Raw genomic sequence first — 17089 nt, 5'->3', positions numbered from 1 at the left:
TGTCCTCAGAGATTGAGTAGGGGTAGGCTGGTGTGCTTCATTTGTGTGGATTTTGTTGTCTCTCAGCTAGATGGTGTTTGTTTATCTTCAGGTCTTTAAGGCTTCAGGTGCTATATCTTTTGGTAGTGAGCACCATCAGCTTTCTTCACCACACTTGCTTGTGCACCCATTGTCTTCAGTGACTTCAGGTGTTAATCTTTTGGTAGCCAAGCACCATCCGCTTTCTTCACCACATTTTCTTGTGCACCCATTGTCTTCAGCGATCATGCCAGGCAGGTGAGCATCTCAGACTGCCAAATTGTTAGAACAAAGTGTTCTTGTGTTGGGGGAGTACTTGTGCAGGGGCCCACTGTCCATCTGTTTTCTTAATACTCGACCTATAAATATATGTACATAGATCTATTTCCCCCTCAGCATATGTAAATATATTTATATCTGTATATGCCTAGATTTACATCTCTATGAGTACCCTTTCCTCCTAGTTCTTTCCTCTATTTCTTTGTACTTTCCTCTTGTCCCACTATCATGCTCTGCCTTCATTTGGGTTTTAGGCATTCCTCTCAGTTACATTGCCCTTGATCCAGCCCTGCAAGGCCTCCTGCACCCTCCTTGACATTGATTTTGGATCACTTGTTGTTCCCTTGTCCCTGTGCTTGTTAACACCCTCTTCCTTTTAAAGGATCATGCACCCTCTATTTAAAAAAATAAATAACTTACAGCAAAAAAGTAGAAGAAGCTGTAAGAGCTCCCAATAAAATGATCTTTTAATTTTTTTTAAAAAGGAAGATACATGAAGATATATTAAGATTGCATTCTACCAGATTGTATTATACAATTGAGCTAAATACATATACACATGTACACAATAGAAGCTCAATTAAAAAAAAACAGAAATAGAATTTCCTATCAGAAAATAAAATCAAGCTAATAAATGAGGAGAATAATGAATTAATGAGAAGATTCAAATGTGAATTAGAAAAAGAAAAAATATCAAACTTCAAAGTTGAAAAATAAACAAATCCAGACTTTAGAACATATTCTCAAGTGCCAACAAAATGAGACGACTAATATTTTCTAAATCTTCCAGTTGTGCCCCCATTAAAGTGCCCTTTTCCTCATCGTGGACAGGGCACCCTAAGAAGTCAATTCAAAAGGAATCAGTTTTGCATCTCCAATGACCCAACAGAGTTAGCCCAGGGCCAGGGGGCCCCTTCACCAGCCTGATCCCAGAAATGACACATCACCAGGATAGTGGTGATGGTCAGGCTTCAGAGTCAACCCCACTAGACTTCAGATCCAGCCACATTAGCAGAGCTCCGGTCAGCAAACTTTGCTCCCTGCTCCCTTTCCTGGGTGAAATGGAGTTTGGTCAGGACCTCTACTGACAGTCAAGTTTGAATGGGTTTTGTGTGACTAATGTGATCACAGGGTCTGATTTCTGCCTTTAAAGGCCATGTGTTTATGGTGATGATAAATGCTAACATGCTGCACGTGGCAAAATATCGTGGTGTCAGGTTCTGACTCATTTAACACTTAACTCGCTGACCCTTTTTGTTAGTGATAATCCAGGGGAGTGTACATGGCATGTGAGTATGCCCTGCAGATGACACGGGATGGGACAATGAGCACATGAGAAGGCACTGCCACGGTCAGTCTCAGGACCTTAAACAAAGGCAGAGAACCGAAAGTCAACTTGGTAAAAAGCGATGAGCTAATCGACAGAGGGAGGATGAGACAAACCACAGATAATGGATGGGCTGACCGACCACAGCGCAGATGATAGAAACACTCAGAGTGACTCATGGCCCATCGGCTCCTCACTACTCAAAGTCAAGGCTGTCCCTGTCGGGCCGCTCTGTCGAGCTGAAGTTCAACTACAGTCTGAGGGAGGCATGTGCTTTCATAGTAAAACCCATTCGAATGATGAGTCTGAAGGGTGTGAGCATAAAGACCGGAAAAGTTGGGGGAATAAAAAGACAAGGCCTTCGGCAAAGGCTGTCTGTACAAAGCATGTATTTTCTCTGCGTTCTGCAGTTGCTTAGCCCGCCTTACTAACTACCTTCTTCTCAGACACAAACTAAATGAAACCTTAAACTCCCTCCCAACCTGATGTCCATAAAACACATTTTGGGGGGCCACAGATTTTAAATCAAGGAATAGCTTTAGCCCAGGTTCTCTGCTACCCAATTCTCCTTACTTAATAGGAAAACCTTCAGTAAGAAGGATTGACACAGGAACTGCAAGAATGGGCTCAAATATAACAGCAATTTGGGAGAATGCAGCAGGGCTGTGCAGTGTGTCCTTCAGTGCTACATGGGGTCGCTGTAAATCAGAGCCAACTCCACAGCCACTAACAACAACCCATAACAAGCTTAAAGAAAGACGGGTCCAGGATGACCCAGCCATCTCCTTTGCATTTGTGGTAGCACTTGACTGCGGACCCAAAGATTGGCAGTACCTTGGAAGTACCTTGGAAGAAAGGCCTGGCAATACACTTCTCCAAAAATCAGCCACACAAACTCTGTGGTGCACAGTTCTAGCCCAGCGCCTCCTTTGGGTTTGGGGGCTATGTGTGAGCCCAGTGTTGCAGCCCCCACTGTCCATCCATCTCCTTGAGGACCTTCCCTTCCTCCACTGCCCCTCTACTTTACCAAGCATGATGTCCTTCTCCAGAGACCGATCTCTCCTGACCATGTCCAAAGTATGTAAGACAAAAGCTCACCACCCTTGAAGGAGCATTCTGGCAGTACTTCTTCCAAGACAGATCTGTTTGTCCCCCAGCTTACCAGGTCTTCTGTCATTATTGTTCAATGTAGCAAATCTATTCTTGAGACATTCTCAAAATTCAGGTGGTAGAGCCTCAAGGTCATATTTTGGCTCTCATAGATTCGTTTTAATTTTCTTCAGCTTTATCCTGAACTTTTATATATACAATTGGGGGTCTATTCCACAGTCAGCCCCTAGCCAGATTTTAGCTGCTGATATTGAGCTTCCCCAGTCTCTCTTCCCATAAATGGAGTCAATTTGATTTTGTGTATTCCATCTGGAGAAGTTCATGTATGTGTGTTGTTTTTAAAAAGGTATTTGTTATGAAAAAGTCCTTGGTCTTACAAAATCCTATCATGCGATCTCCAGTTTCATTTCTATCACCAAGTCCATGTTTTCCAACTACTGTTCCTTCCTCTTTGTTTCCAACTTTGGCATTCCAATCACCAATAATTATCCATGTATCTTGATTACATGTTGGATCAATTTCAGACTAATGTTGGTAGAAGTGTTCAATTTTTTCATCACCAACTTATATGGTTGGTGCATAAAGTTGAATAATAGTTGCATTGATTGGGTTTCCTTGAAGGCAGATAGATATAATCCTATCACAGACAGCACTATACTTCAAGATTGATTTTGCAATAACTTTTTTTATGATGAATGCCACGCCATTCCTCTTTTTTGTATTATTCCTGGCATAGTAAATCATATCATTTTCTGATTCAAAATGGCTCATACCAGTCCATTTCCACTCATTAATGCCTGGTATATAGATCTTTTTTGTGTTCCACTTCATTTTTTACTTCTAATTTTCCTAGAGTCATACTTCACACATTCCAAGTTCCGATAATTAGAAGGGTTCTGCAGCTTGAGTTGCACCCCATCAGCAAAGGAAGGTCCTGAAGGCTCCACTCCACATGCTTTACCCGACTCATGTCCCCACAGCCGACTCTGACGCAGCAGCTTCTCCTGAGTCATGTTCTGAGTGCTCTCTGACTCCAGAGGCCAGCACCGTCTCTGATGGTGCTCTGCTTCCTTTCACCAGGCCCTCTGCCTCGGAAGGTGTTTCGAAGCCATGCATACGGTTGTCAGTGGCTCTCTCCTTCAAAGTGCGGAGCCTGGGGCTTCTTCGTTGTCTGTTCTTCCTCTGGAAGCCCCGCTGAAACCAGTTCCCCTTGGGGGACCCTGCTGGCATTGGAAATACCAGTGACACAGCTTCCAGCATCCCAGCAACACACCAGCCCCCGCAGTAGGACAAAATGACACACAATTCACAATAAAAAGCTAAGGTAAAAAAGTAATCTGTAGAAAACAAAATGAGAAAGGAAAGGAAAAAATGAAAACCTATGGAGAAACTTCAATGAGCTGACAACAGAAAGACAGATAACCAAATCACCAAATAGGCAAAAGACTTGCTGGCCATTTCCCATTCAAACAAACATTCAAAGAGACATTCAAATGACCACCAAATGCACAAGAAGGTGCTCGCCATCATCACCAGCAGAGAGATACAAACCAAAACCACGGCGAGATAGCCTTTTCCTCCCCGTCAGACACCTAAAAGTACACAGAGAAGAGCCGATGGGAAATGAAACCCTTTCCCATCGCAGGTGGGAATGCAAATGGTACAAGCATCACGGAAAGCAAAAGACATTTTCAAATTCTCATGGACTCTAGACTTTCTGGATGGATCAAGCAACCCCTGAAACTATTGCCTTGAGATAATCTTTCAAGCTTAAACCGAAAGTATGCCCCTACCCCTACCCCCGGCAAGACACCTTAAAACTGAACTAAAGCTTAGTGTTGTTAAAAAAAAAAAGGCAGGCCTTGGGCATTCGACTCGCTTGTGAACCCCATCTTTATGGGATTAAATTGACAAGAACAACTGGAAAGATGAGAGAGGCACGTGAGGGGGCAGTGTGCTTATGTTCGCACAAGAAGAACAATTCAGAAAGGAGAGTGAAAACGGTTACACAACTTGGCGAGTAGAGTAGATGCCACTCAGTAGTGCGTGTAGAAACTATTGACGCGGTGAAGGTTTGGCTCTGTATAGTCTCAACAACAACAAACAAGGTGACTTGCGCCAGGATCCTTACAAAGCGATCTTCAGGCCTGATGAGATCACATCTTCTGAACCACACGGAGAGAGAGTAGCTAAATTCAGGACAAAACAATGTTCTAATTGTTTTCCTAGAAGCAAAATAATTAAGAGCCTTGTTACTTCCTCTCTTCAGGTAGGATGATCCATCCTAGCTCCAACGGCTCAAGGCAGTGTCTTTCACCTTCTTTTTCCAATCCTCCTGAGAGCCTGACAGGCTCCATCCCTTCCTTCCTTCTCTTCCCCCTTTGGTCCCCTCCCATCTAGTCCCTAATTCCAACAATTGAGATCCCAGGCTGCCAGCCCCGGAATTTGACTTCTGTGCACTTGAGCCATTGGTACTTGGTTTGCTGCATAGATGCCCCTGCACAGAGCTGCCTGGGCTTTATGTGAGCATCAGTATATCCATCATCTAAAACCCTCTTGATATCTTTCTATGTACTTGAAAACTCCCAGAAGTGCATTACCAGAGGGAAGGGGTAAAGAGTGCACAAATCCCCAAGGAATAAACATCGCTTTGCCTATCCGATGACCTGAGACCATCATGCCAGGGAATAAATGAAAGAGGCTTTAGGAGGCCCTGTGGGTTGGAGCCCCTGCCAATTGTCCAGAAACAATGCAAAGGAAAAGTCAGGACACAATGGCTGAGCTATAATGTAGCCACGAGTGCCCTCTGGTGCTCATTTGATGACCTTAACTCCATCACAATCCTAAAATCTGAATAAATACACTATAAAGCTATTTGTTGTTATTGGTTGTGCACTATGGATATTCTTCATATGGTACCTGAATTTTGTATTGCATTACTGTTGTCAATATAGGCTACACACAGACAGGATAGCTGGAAAAAAGAAAAAAGAAAGGATATCAGTTCTTTCAACAAATTATTGCACATCACTGAAAGATGCATTAGATCAATCGCTGTTTCCATGCTTAGTGATCATCAGGCAGAGTTACCATTTTATATCCAACCCCAGAAAATATTTTACGGTAACCACCAATGTAATCAAAGTTGCAGAAAAATTTATATAATATTGTACATGGTATCCTTGTGTATTACTAGAAAGGAACATGGCAATATAGACTTTTCACTACTATATTATTCGTCCACTTAAAAGAGTGATTGTAAAAGCTCAAGCGACAATGCTGAAGCCAGAGCAGGAGCAGCCTGCGTCCCTCGGCTGCCCCTGAGGTTGCTGTGAGCTGGGACCAGCTTGATGGCTCCTAACAACAACAGGTGTGTTTTGTTATTAAATGAGAAACGCTTATAAAGTGCAAGCACTGTGTGAGCACACGTTCTTGCACGGGCCTGTTGTGTGGCTCTGCACAAATACTAGATTCAAGTATAAGATCATTCAAGTGGCTGTATGAAAGGAGACCCCCCTACCCCGCTGCTGTGCGGTCTATGCCAACTCACAGCGACCTTGTGGGACAGAGGAGAGCTGCCCCGTGAGGTTTCCGAGGCCATAAATCTTCATGAGCACAGATTGTTACCTCTTTCTTCCAGAGCGCATCTACCATGTTGAAGGAGAAGTGGTTAATGTCTGTTTTATGATTTGTTTTTAACCAAAAAAAAAATCTGATTTGTAACCGCGTGTTAACACATATCTTGCTTAGGATGAAATTTCATGTTTACAAGTCCCCTCCTCAGGCAAGGACGAGTTTATTCATCAACTTAAGGCTGTGATTTGAGGCCAAATGATCATTTCACGACTTTTCTTTCTAAAGGCCAAGAGCCCTCTTAATTGAAAATAAGGCATAATAAATGCACAATGAAATAGGAATAACTAAAAATGTCACAACCTATCAATAGCATTATGTTACATGGCTTATAAGAGGTCAAGAATGGTGAGTAAGATATTGATACAAATAAATGGGAATAAGAAATAATCCTAAGAAAAAAATATCAGAACTCCAAACAATGCATTCACACCTCTTAACATTTTATCCCCCGATAGATGCACATCGATCAGAAGTAAACGTGAAGAGCTTTGAGTTGCTACAATTATTAATATCGGTTCTCGTTTTGCTGTAAGTGCTGTGGTTCAAGATTTTACATGACAACTTCACGTGTTGCTGCTGCACACCACTGAGTCAATACCAACTGATCATAATCCGGTGCAACAAAGCAGAATTGCCCTGTGTGATTCCTAGGATATAATCTTTCTAGGAGCAGATCAGCATCTCCTTCTCCCTCAGAGCTGCCAGTGGATTTGAAACACTGACTTTTCATCCAGCGACCCAGCATTAGCCATGGGGCCACCAGAGCTCCTTGGCAAATTACTTTATAGTGAAGTCAAGTCAACTGTGCTTTGCTGTCTGGACTCACCGCCCTGCCCACCACTCAGTCGCAATCATGTCTGGGTGAGTCAAAATCAGAGAAACGGTGGCCCGAACAAGATGCAGTCCTGAAATGCTGCTTTGTCAAGGGCTTTTGTAGAGTGTTCGTAACATCCAGCTCAGGATTTGTAGCAAAGGTAAATATTCCCAACCGATTTTGATCTCTCGCTGAAGGTCTGGTTTAAATCTCTAGGATAGGACATATTTGAAATCATAAGTCATGCTCATGCTCATACAATCTAAAATTAATTACATAACCATCCAAATATTTCCAAATGCTTAATGTGGGGATGGATATCCAGCCCAGGGAATGTTTCAGAAACAGTCAAACCATAAAAAGGCACAACGAAGAATTGTCCTTGAAGCAAGTCAGACAATGTTTTATGGACAAATAAATCTTGGCAAATAATATTAATAGTCTCATAGATTATTTCCTGGTTAGAATTGGTATGCAAATCAATTTAAGGAAAGAAAGATAAAGAAAAAATGGGGGAAATTTGCAATCAAAGTAAATGAAAAGGCTTCACTGTGATGAACATATTATAACAAGAAATAAAGCCCCAGGGAAATAATAATTCAGCATGTAAGGATATGTATTCTGCTTGCCAACGAAAACATTACCATCATAGCTAACACAATAGCTCAAGAGCGAGTTGAATATCTGAGCTGGAGTCCCCTTTAATTTCACAGAGCACAATTAATGGAGGTCATACTTTAGGCAAAACTATAATTTTGGTTTTTTCTGTTAGAATAAATCAGAACCAGTGGTCAGAGTTCTAGGCTGCCTCTCATACTTCCAATCCCTGACTCTAACGTCCTCTTTACTTCCTCTAGCATCCAATTCTGGAAGCCAAAAAAGGAATCACAGACAGGGGTGTTTTCAAGCATACAAGATGATTATGCAATGGGTCTATTCAAAGTTCTTTTGTTTTGTTTTGTTTTTATTGCCCTCAAATGAAACCATCAGGAGCACACCAGGATCCTAATCCCTACCAGTTGTCCGCATGTTGATCCCAACTCAAGGCCAGTCTCTGTGTGTTACAAATGTGCTCTAGAAGGTTTTCGGTGGCTGATGCTCTGGAACTAGATTGCCAAAGCATTCCTCTGAGGTTCCTCTGGATGGATTCGAACCATCAACCTTTCCGTTAATAGCATATGTTAACCATTGGCTCCGAGATTCTGGAACCCTGTCTCACTGACTGGTTTACCTGGAAAGAAGACAACAATGGATAGGTGAAAGGAGGAACAAGAAGCTCAAACCCCAACTTCAGTGTTAGTAATAGGGAATCTTAGAAGAGAAATGTTTAATAATAAGAGGGGAAAAAGCATCAAGTTAGCTGGTAGAAATAAATAGAAGCAGCCAGATTTTGTAGAAAGACAGGAGTGGAGAAGAGGCAAGGATGAACCTGAACTGTAGAACCATCTGCATCCTTGTGAACACAAAAGTCAGAGAGGCGCCAACTCGAAATGAACTATATATGCCCTTTAGCCCACCACATCCATTTCTATTAGCAATGAAATTATAATAAGATAAACAATTTTAAAAAACAGTAATGTGGCTAAGTATAGCCTAATTGGCTCCACCGCAGAGAGGAACATCAAAAGAGGAGTTTGGGGGATGTGTGTTTTTAACAAAGAATGAACATGAAGAACCTGATTGGTATGTTAAAGGAATGAGTTAGACGTCCATTGCGTCTCCCATTGGCAGGCAGGGAATAAATGTATAATTACACACCTATGTCCTGTACCTATTCTATACATCAATATCACAGCCTGGCAAATGTGGTTTGAGGATGGGGGCCAGCCCCACCACCACTAGTCTCGGGTTCAGTAAGCACAATTGTACGGTTGAGATATATAAGTATTATATTAAAGTCATCAAGAGCATGAGAGATAAAAGAGATATTACAACAGTGGAGTCAGACACATTTCATGGTAGCATTGCTCACCTCAGCCCTGCTTGGTGGTCCACGTGGAGAGAGGGAGAAGGGAAGGAGGACAAGGGAAAGGGAAACAGAGGACGGGAGAGGAGAAGGGGAAGAGAGAGATCTCCATTGCTAACCCAGGCCTATATACCTTTGGGGGGCGTGCAAATCCACTAATTGCAGGTAAAGACATATGTCACAGGAAGGGGTTGCACTATAGGTTATACAGCAATGAGATGGGGTGGTCTAGGGACATACATGCAATAGGAAGAGGAGGGATTGGGGGTATACATGTGACAACATGGGCGGATCCTATATTTAGGATGGCAGCTAAACTTTGGATGTCACAGTCTGTTTGACCTGTTCCTGGCTCAAGTGATAGAGACCTTTATCAGTAGGGTGTGAACTCCACTACAGGGCCTGTCTATTGTCCTTGAATAGCAGGGAGCTGGGCCTACCCTGTAGTCTGGCGACTAACTGACTTCAGGGAGGATGTCTGTAAGCATCTGACCTCCCCCAACAGGCAAAAGATACAAGAACATTCTCCCACGGTCCTGTGTAAACTGGCCTGACCTAGACACAAACTACAGGATCCCTGGTGGTGGAGTGGGTTGTACATCAGACTGCTAACCACAAAGTCAGCAGTTTGAAACCAACAGCCACTCCACAGGAGAAAGGTGAGATTTTCTACTTCCGTGAAGAGGTACAATCTCAGAAATCCACAAAAGCAGCTCTACTTTGCCCCATAGGGTCACTATGAGTTGGCATTGACTCAATGGCAATGACTGACTTTGAGAAACAAACTACTATATTCTTATGCAAGTAACACCACCACTTGTCTGTCTTACCAGTTGTTTGTCTTACTTTGGTGGCTTGTGTGCTGCTATGATGCCGGAAATTACATCACTGGTATTTCAAATATCAGCAGGTTCAGCCAAAATGAACAGATTTCAGCAAAGCTTCCAAACTAAGAACAGACTACACAGAAAGAACAGGCTGTCCACTTTGAAGAATTCGCCTCTGAAATCGTATGGAGAGCAGCAAACCATTGGCAGAGACTGCAAATTTCATGACTAGGAGAGCCTTGTCAGAGGCAGTGCCAGAGTGTGAGCCCCTCAGTTCTGAAGGTTTTCAAAACAGGACTGAGGAACGAGGTGCCATCTCAAAATACAGTCAGTTATAATGACGGGGACAGAGTCAAGCCTGCAGGAGTGAAGCCTTTGGGACTTCCTTTGCTGAGGGGCTATGACTCAAAATGAGAAGAAATAGCTGCAGATATCAATTAATAATTGGAACTTGGAATGCACTAAGTTTGAATCTAGGAAAATTGGAAAGTGTCTAGAATGAAGTTGTCGGTGTTCTAGACAGGAGTTGGCTGGAAAGGGGCCCTGGTGGTGTAGTGGTTACTCATTGGCCTGGGATCCATAGTGTCCACAGTTCAAGACCACAAACTTCTCTGAGGGAGAAAGGCAGGGCTTTCTCCCCATAAAGAGTTGCAGTCTCAAAAACACAAAAAGGTGGTTCTATCCTGTCTCATAGGGTTGTTATGAGTCCGCACTGCCTCGATGGTGATGAGTTTGGTTTTTGAGGTAGCTGAAATGGACTAATATCAGTCATTTTAATCAGAAAATGATATGGCTTACTATGCCAGGAATGGCAGATTTTAAAGCAGTGGATTCACATTCATCATCAAAAGAGACATTTCAAGATCTATTTGAAGAACAATGCTCTCTATATAGGATGGTATCTATCCAAATACTCAGAAGACCAATCAATACAACTATTATTCAAATGTTTGCATCAACCATGAAAGCTAGTGATGGAGAAATTGAAGAAATCTACCAATATCTTCAGAATGAAAGTGATCATACATGCAGTTAAGATGCATTGATAATTGAATATTGGAATGCAAAATTGGAAACAAAAAGGAAGGAACGATAGTTGGAAATTATGGTCTTGCAAAAGAAAAGTGGGTGAAGGGAGACCTCGGACAGTGTAAGATATGACAAAATAATAATTTATAAATTATCAAGGGTTCATGAGGGAGGGGGGAGCAGGGAGGGAGGGGGGAAATGAAGAGCTGATGCCAGGGGCTTACATGGAGAGCAAATGTTTTGAGAATGATGAGGGTAACGAATGTACAAATGTGTTTTATACAATCGATGTATGTATGGATTGTGATAAGAGTTGTATGAGCCCCCAATAAAATGATTTTTTTTAAAAAAACTGAATGAATCAAGAAAAAAAAAGAAAGTAAGGTCTTGGTGGTATAAATGAGGCTGAAATTGTATGATAGGATCTTTCAAGACCAACAACTTCTACATAGCGACTATCTCTTTCCAACAACACAAAAGATGACTACAGATATAATTAAAAGAAACCAAATTGCCTAAATCTGTAGGGGGCGGAAATGGAGAAGCTCAATATCAGCTGCTCAAGCCAGTCCAGGGGCCAACTGTGTACAGACCATCAATGCTCATGTGTAAGTTCAGATCAAAGCTTGGGAAAATTGACACAAGTGCACCCGAGCCAAAGTACAATCTCCGATATATCCCACCTGATGCCTTGAACATGAATGACAGAGACCCGACCTAATGAGCTGTGGAATGGCATCAAGAATATCATACATGAGGAAAGTAGACCGTCATTAAGAAGACAGGAAAGAAAGAAAAGATCAAAAGGGGTGTGAGAAAAGACTCTAAAACGTGCTCTTAATTGTAGAGCAGCTCAGGCAAATGGAAGAGGTGAGGCAGCCTGCGGGGAAACAGAAGGATTTCTCCCAAGTTGTCTCCCCCAAATATATCCCCAGCTTAGCTGCTTGCTACGCGTGGTGAATGATTATACACTTGGAGGTCAACAGAAGTAGGTCAAGGGTTATTCTCCCTAAGGGTCATCAGCATCCAGAACAAGCAGACACCACTGTTTATCCCACAACAAGTAGGGCCCACTCCCTTCTGATAAGGATAATAGTAAATCCGGTTCCCTGACGGAAAGCCCAGGGAGGTCAAGCCCACTCAAGGGTGTCCAAGGTTAGACCACCATCATGAATCTAGGGTCCGCCCTTCTTGTCACATGTATACCCCTAGTCCCTCACCTTCCTATCATGAGTACACCCCTAGCTCATCCCCTTCCTGTTACACCTAAGCCTATTGTACATCCCCTACCTATGATGTGTATGCCTATTGTACAGCCCCTTCCTGTGACGTGTGTGGTTACCTGTAATTACACCCCCTAAAGAGATATAAGCCTTGGTTGGCAATAAGACTCTCTGCTCTCTCCGACTCTCTCCCCACCTTCCAGCTCTCTCCACGTGGACCAACAAGCTGGAGCTGAGGTGAGCATGCTACCATGAAATGTGTCTGACTCCATTATTTCAATCTCTCTTCTATCTCTCCTTATTCTCTATGATTTTACTGTAACTTTTACTTATTATCGCTGTGCAATTGCGCCTACCGGACCCATGATGATTTGTTAGGGGCTCTCTCCCCTGACAGAAGCCAAGTAGCTGAACAGAAAATTCCAGAGGTCAGCTCAAGAACACACAGCAATACATTATAATGAGATGTGCAAAGACCTAGGGTTAGAAAACCAAAAGGAAGAAGGTGTTCAGCATATCTTAAACAGAAAACAACTCAACAAAAAAACAGCAAGCCTCAAGTTGCAATATTGAAAGATGTTGAGTGGTACAGGAAACATCAAAAGAAGGTGGAAATAATACACAGAGTCACTATACCCAAAACAACTAGTCGACATTCCAGCATTTCAGGAAGTAGCATATGAACAAGAGTCCATGGTACTGAAGGAAGAAGTTTAAGCTGCACTGCAATAATTGACCAAAAACAAGTCTCAGGGGTTGATCGATTGCTAACTGAAATGTTTCAGCCAGCTGATGAAGCACTGCAAGCACTCATTCTTCCATGCCAGGAAATCTGGACGACAGTTACCTGGCCACCTGGCTGGAAGAGTTCCGTATTTGTACCCATTCCAAAGAAAGGTGACTGAACAGAATGCACAAATTATACAACAATGCCATTGATAACGCATGCAAGTAAAATGTTGCTGAAGATCATTAATCAATGGTTATAGCAGTACATTGTCAGGAAGCAGTAAGAAGTTCCAGGTAGATTCAGAAGTCTTAGAACAAGGAATATCATTGCTGATGTCGGATGGAGCTTGGCTCAAAGCAGAGAATCCCAGAAAGATGTTTATGTGTGTTTCATTGACTATGCAAAGGCATTCAACTGTGTGGATCATAACAAACTATGAGCACCCTTAAGAAGAATGGGAATTCCGGAATACATAATTGTTAAGACATCCAAGACCCAAACTTTCAAGGAGTTGAAAATCCCATTTACCGGATAATGTCCACGGAAGGAGGGGAAACATGCAAATGAATCTAGAGCAATCATACCTGACCTGTCCCTCCTCTTACCTCATCTTGCTTAGTCCCAACAGCTACTCCCCAAGGTCCCTAAGTTGGGTCAAATTTGGGGGTTATAAATCCACAGATTTACATTTAATCTACCAAGTGAAGAGCTACATGTCCACACTTCAAGAGAAGTCAGGTGGTATACTGCAAGTGTGACATACAGCCTACTGTCCTAGAAGGATGCAAATTCTGTGACATCACCTATAAATCAGTGTCTCTTTAGCATGCATTAGAGCACTTACCAAAAACAGGTTCCTGATCCTCACTCCCAGATATTTTTATTCAGTAGACCTCAGACAGGCTCAGGGCCTTGTAAAGGAAAATTCTAGTGATTTTGATACTAGATAGCCCAGAACAAAGCACAGTGCTTTAGCTTAATAGATTAAACAGATTCCTTATGGTTTTCATGGTGTGGTAGTTATATAATCCAGTGTCAATTTGAAACCATTAAGAGTGAAGGGGTGGAGGTTAGCCTGTCAATCAGGTCACAGCTTGATGACCTCATTTGGAGGCGCTACAGAGATAAATAGCTCACTGGAGGCCAGACCCACTCTCTCTGCAAGACAGTCCTATTGACAAGACACATGGAGCTACACTGATGGAGCCAGAGCCGTGGAGCTGGAGGAGTCACGTGGAGACCCACGCCAGACCTGAGATGAGTTGTTTCTACCGCCACTGGAGCCACAAGACTTTCCAAGCACTGGCCTGTGATCGTCCTGCATTTGGTGTCATTGCATGTGTTGTGTGAGTCTGAAGAGGAATTTATAGATTGGTATCGGCTACATGGGCTAATATCGGACTTATGGACTTGATCTGGACTAGGCTGGGATATTTTCTTAATACGCAATTACTCTTTGATATAAACTTCTCTCTTATACACATATGAGTCTCCCTGGATGTTTCTCTAGTCTACCCGGACTAACAACCAAATTACAGCTAAAATTACTTAAGACAAGATCCCCAGGTAACACAAAAGGTTGTGCTCAAGAACCAACCTAATGTTTAGTGGTTTGAACCCACGTAGGGATACTACAGAAAAAGGCCTGCTCATGCGTTTCTGTGAAGATTACAACCAAGAAGGCTCTACGGGGCAGTTCTACTCTTGCTCGCATGAGGTCGCCATGAGTACGAAGCAACCTGATGCCATAGGTTTGGGTTTGGGCTTTTCATTTCTATGCTCACCAGTTCCATTGATATACCAGTCACCAGTTCGGGTAAAGTTCCAAGTCCCTGGGTGGCACAAATGGTTAACTGCTTGACTTAACTAGTCCAAAGGTTGGTGGTTTGAACCCACCCGAGATGCCTTGGAAGACAGGTCTGGAGATCTGTTTCTGAAATTCTGGGTTGTGACTGCAGTTGTGGTTGTCAAGTATCCTCCAGGCAGCTTAGGCTCATCAGGACCCTATGCAAACAGAACGGACCCCTGCCCTGTCCTGCGCCTTATGAGCCCTTTGGAGCAGTCCTATGGTGCTCCATGGAGCCTCCCTGAGTCAGAATCAATTTGACAGCAACTAAAAGCAACCAAGATCTTAAGGTCCACCGCCCATCTGTCCGTCTGAATTTTATCCACTTTCAGGTTGCTGTGGTACTGGAAGGTATGCCACCAGAATCAAGTACCGGCAGGTTCACGCACGGAGGGCAGGTTTCAGGAGAGCTGCCAGCCTAAGGTAGACAGCCTTTGGTAGACGGTCTTCCTTTGAGGAAGACAGGCCCACCAGCCTGATTCCTCAAAGTATCCAGCAAAAACTGTATGAATCGAACAGGACTCTGTGCGATTCTTGTTTGGGGCACATCAGCAGGAGGAGATTGCTAGAGGAGAAAACCTCGTGTCTGGTCAAGGAGAAGTCCCAAGAAGGGTGTGACCCCGAGGTGAGGCAGAGTGGCACAATAGCCACAGTGATCAATTTAGAACATTCTGGAGATTGGGGTGGTGCGGGGCAGGGCAACATTCTGTTCAGTGGACATAAGTAGCCATGAGTCATGGTTGAGTGGCTGCTGCATACACAGGTTCTTGCTTACAAAGTGTAAGTCTTAAACTACCAAAATTCCTTATTTCCATCACCAAAAGACACCTGAAAAGGTAAAAATAAAAAGTGTTTTAGGAAGTGTTGTATAAAATTGCTTCTGAACACAACAGACGATTAGAGGGCACCTTGGGTTTCGTCTTGTCTTGCCTCAGCCTCCAGGTTTAGGGATCCTAAATCCAAAGATGCTGGTTCCCAAGGAGACAGAATGTCAGAGGAGGGAAGCATGGGCATGTGGGGTCACTGTGTCCCTAGAGAGAGATCCCAGAGGGAAAGGGAGGGGCTGCTAAAACCAAGAGAGCCCTTGAAGCTTGGCTTGAAAGCTCCACTGGCTAGTGGCTTCCCATCGTCCTTCTTACCCCAAGGTCAGCGGCAGGAACCCACAGGCTATTCTGTGGGAAAAGATGAGTCTGTCTGCTCCCCTAAGATTCAAAGTCTCGAAAGCCCAAAGGAGCAATTGCAGGGCACCCACTTGGTGGCTGTGAGTCTGACGGGAGTGGAGGGAAAGGGGACTAACCCCAAAGCCCTTCCATGCTCCATCGAGCTCCCTCGTGATCTGACAGGCCTGAGGCCACAGAGAAGCCCATCTCAGCCCGAGGGCTGTAGGGGGGCGGACAGACACAAGCTCTTCTGTGACTCACCTCCCCCTGCAGCTGCTGGCTGGCTCACCCTCGGCCATGTCCCACTCCCACCATGTTCCCAGTTTGACCCCCAAGCTCAGCAAACTGTCATGCTGCCAAGGGGCCAACACAAAAGCCAAGATCTCTGAGAGAGAGAGAGAACAGCTTGATGAACGCATTCCTGGCAGCACCGCCCCTTCTGAGCTCCCAACCATGTAGGCTTCCTCGGGCCCAAACCTCTGCCCGCATCAGTGGAGCGCAGAAAACAGGTGGCAGGCATGGGATCTGGCAGGTGCACCCGGCATGCACAGCAGAGGTCACGTCACATTCCTTACAGGTTTCTTGGCACGATCTGGCTTCCTGGGGTAGGACCCAGGCCCTTCAGCATAGTCTGTCACCACCTAAGAGACCAGGGGCCTGTGTTTTCTAGGTCACAGAAGGCCCTGCCTGCGCGACTGCCAGGTCACCAAGGCATCTCATGGAGAGAGCGGCCCAGAGGTGGGAGGCCTGCAGGAGAACGATTCCCACCACCGCCCAAAGGAGGATGCTGGACCCTTCTGATAATCAAGTCTCCAGACCTCCCCGCGTGCCTGTCCTACCCTGGGCAGGCCAAATATCCACACAGCTCTCCTCACGGTCTGGGAGAATAACAAAATATTTTGTTTTGAGATGGCGACGGAATGTCAGATTTTAAAACCACTGCAATTTTCTGTGTAGGACACAAGTGCCTGACCTGCAGACCCCTGTGCTCCGCCGGAAGCCGTCAGGTGGGAATGACAGGTAAGATTGTGTTGTCACTGGCTCTTGCTGCCCCCTGACCCAAGGGAGAGAAGAAATGCCTCCTTCCTTGTTTCTTGTTCAGTCAAAACTGATGAGACTCGACT

This window comes from Echinops telfairi, unplaced genomic scaffold (assembly GCF_000313985.2).
Source record: "Echinops telfairi isolate 266 unplaced genomic scaffold, ASM31398v2 ScPeMD7_9;HRSCAF=40, whole genome shotgun sequence".
Taxonomy (NCBI): Eukaryota; Metazoa; Chordata; class Mammalia; order Afrosoricida; family Tenrecidae; genus Echinops; species Echinops telfairi.
The sequence above is the reverse complement of the archived record's forward strand: the minus strand, read 5'-3'. Positions refer to the sequence as shown.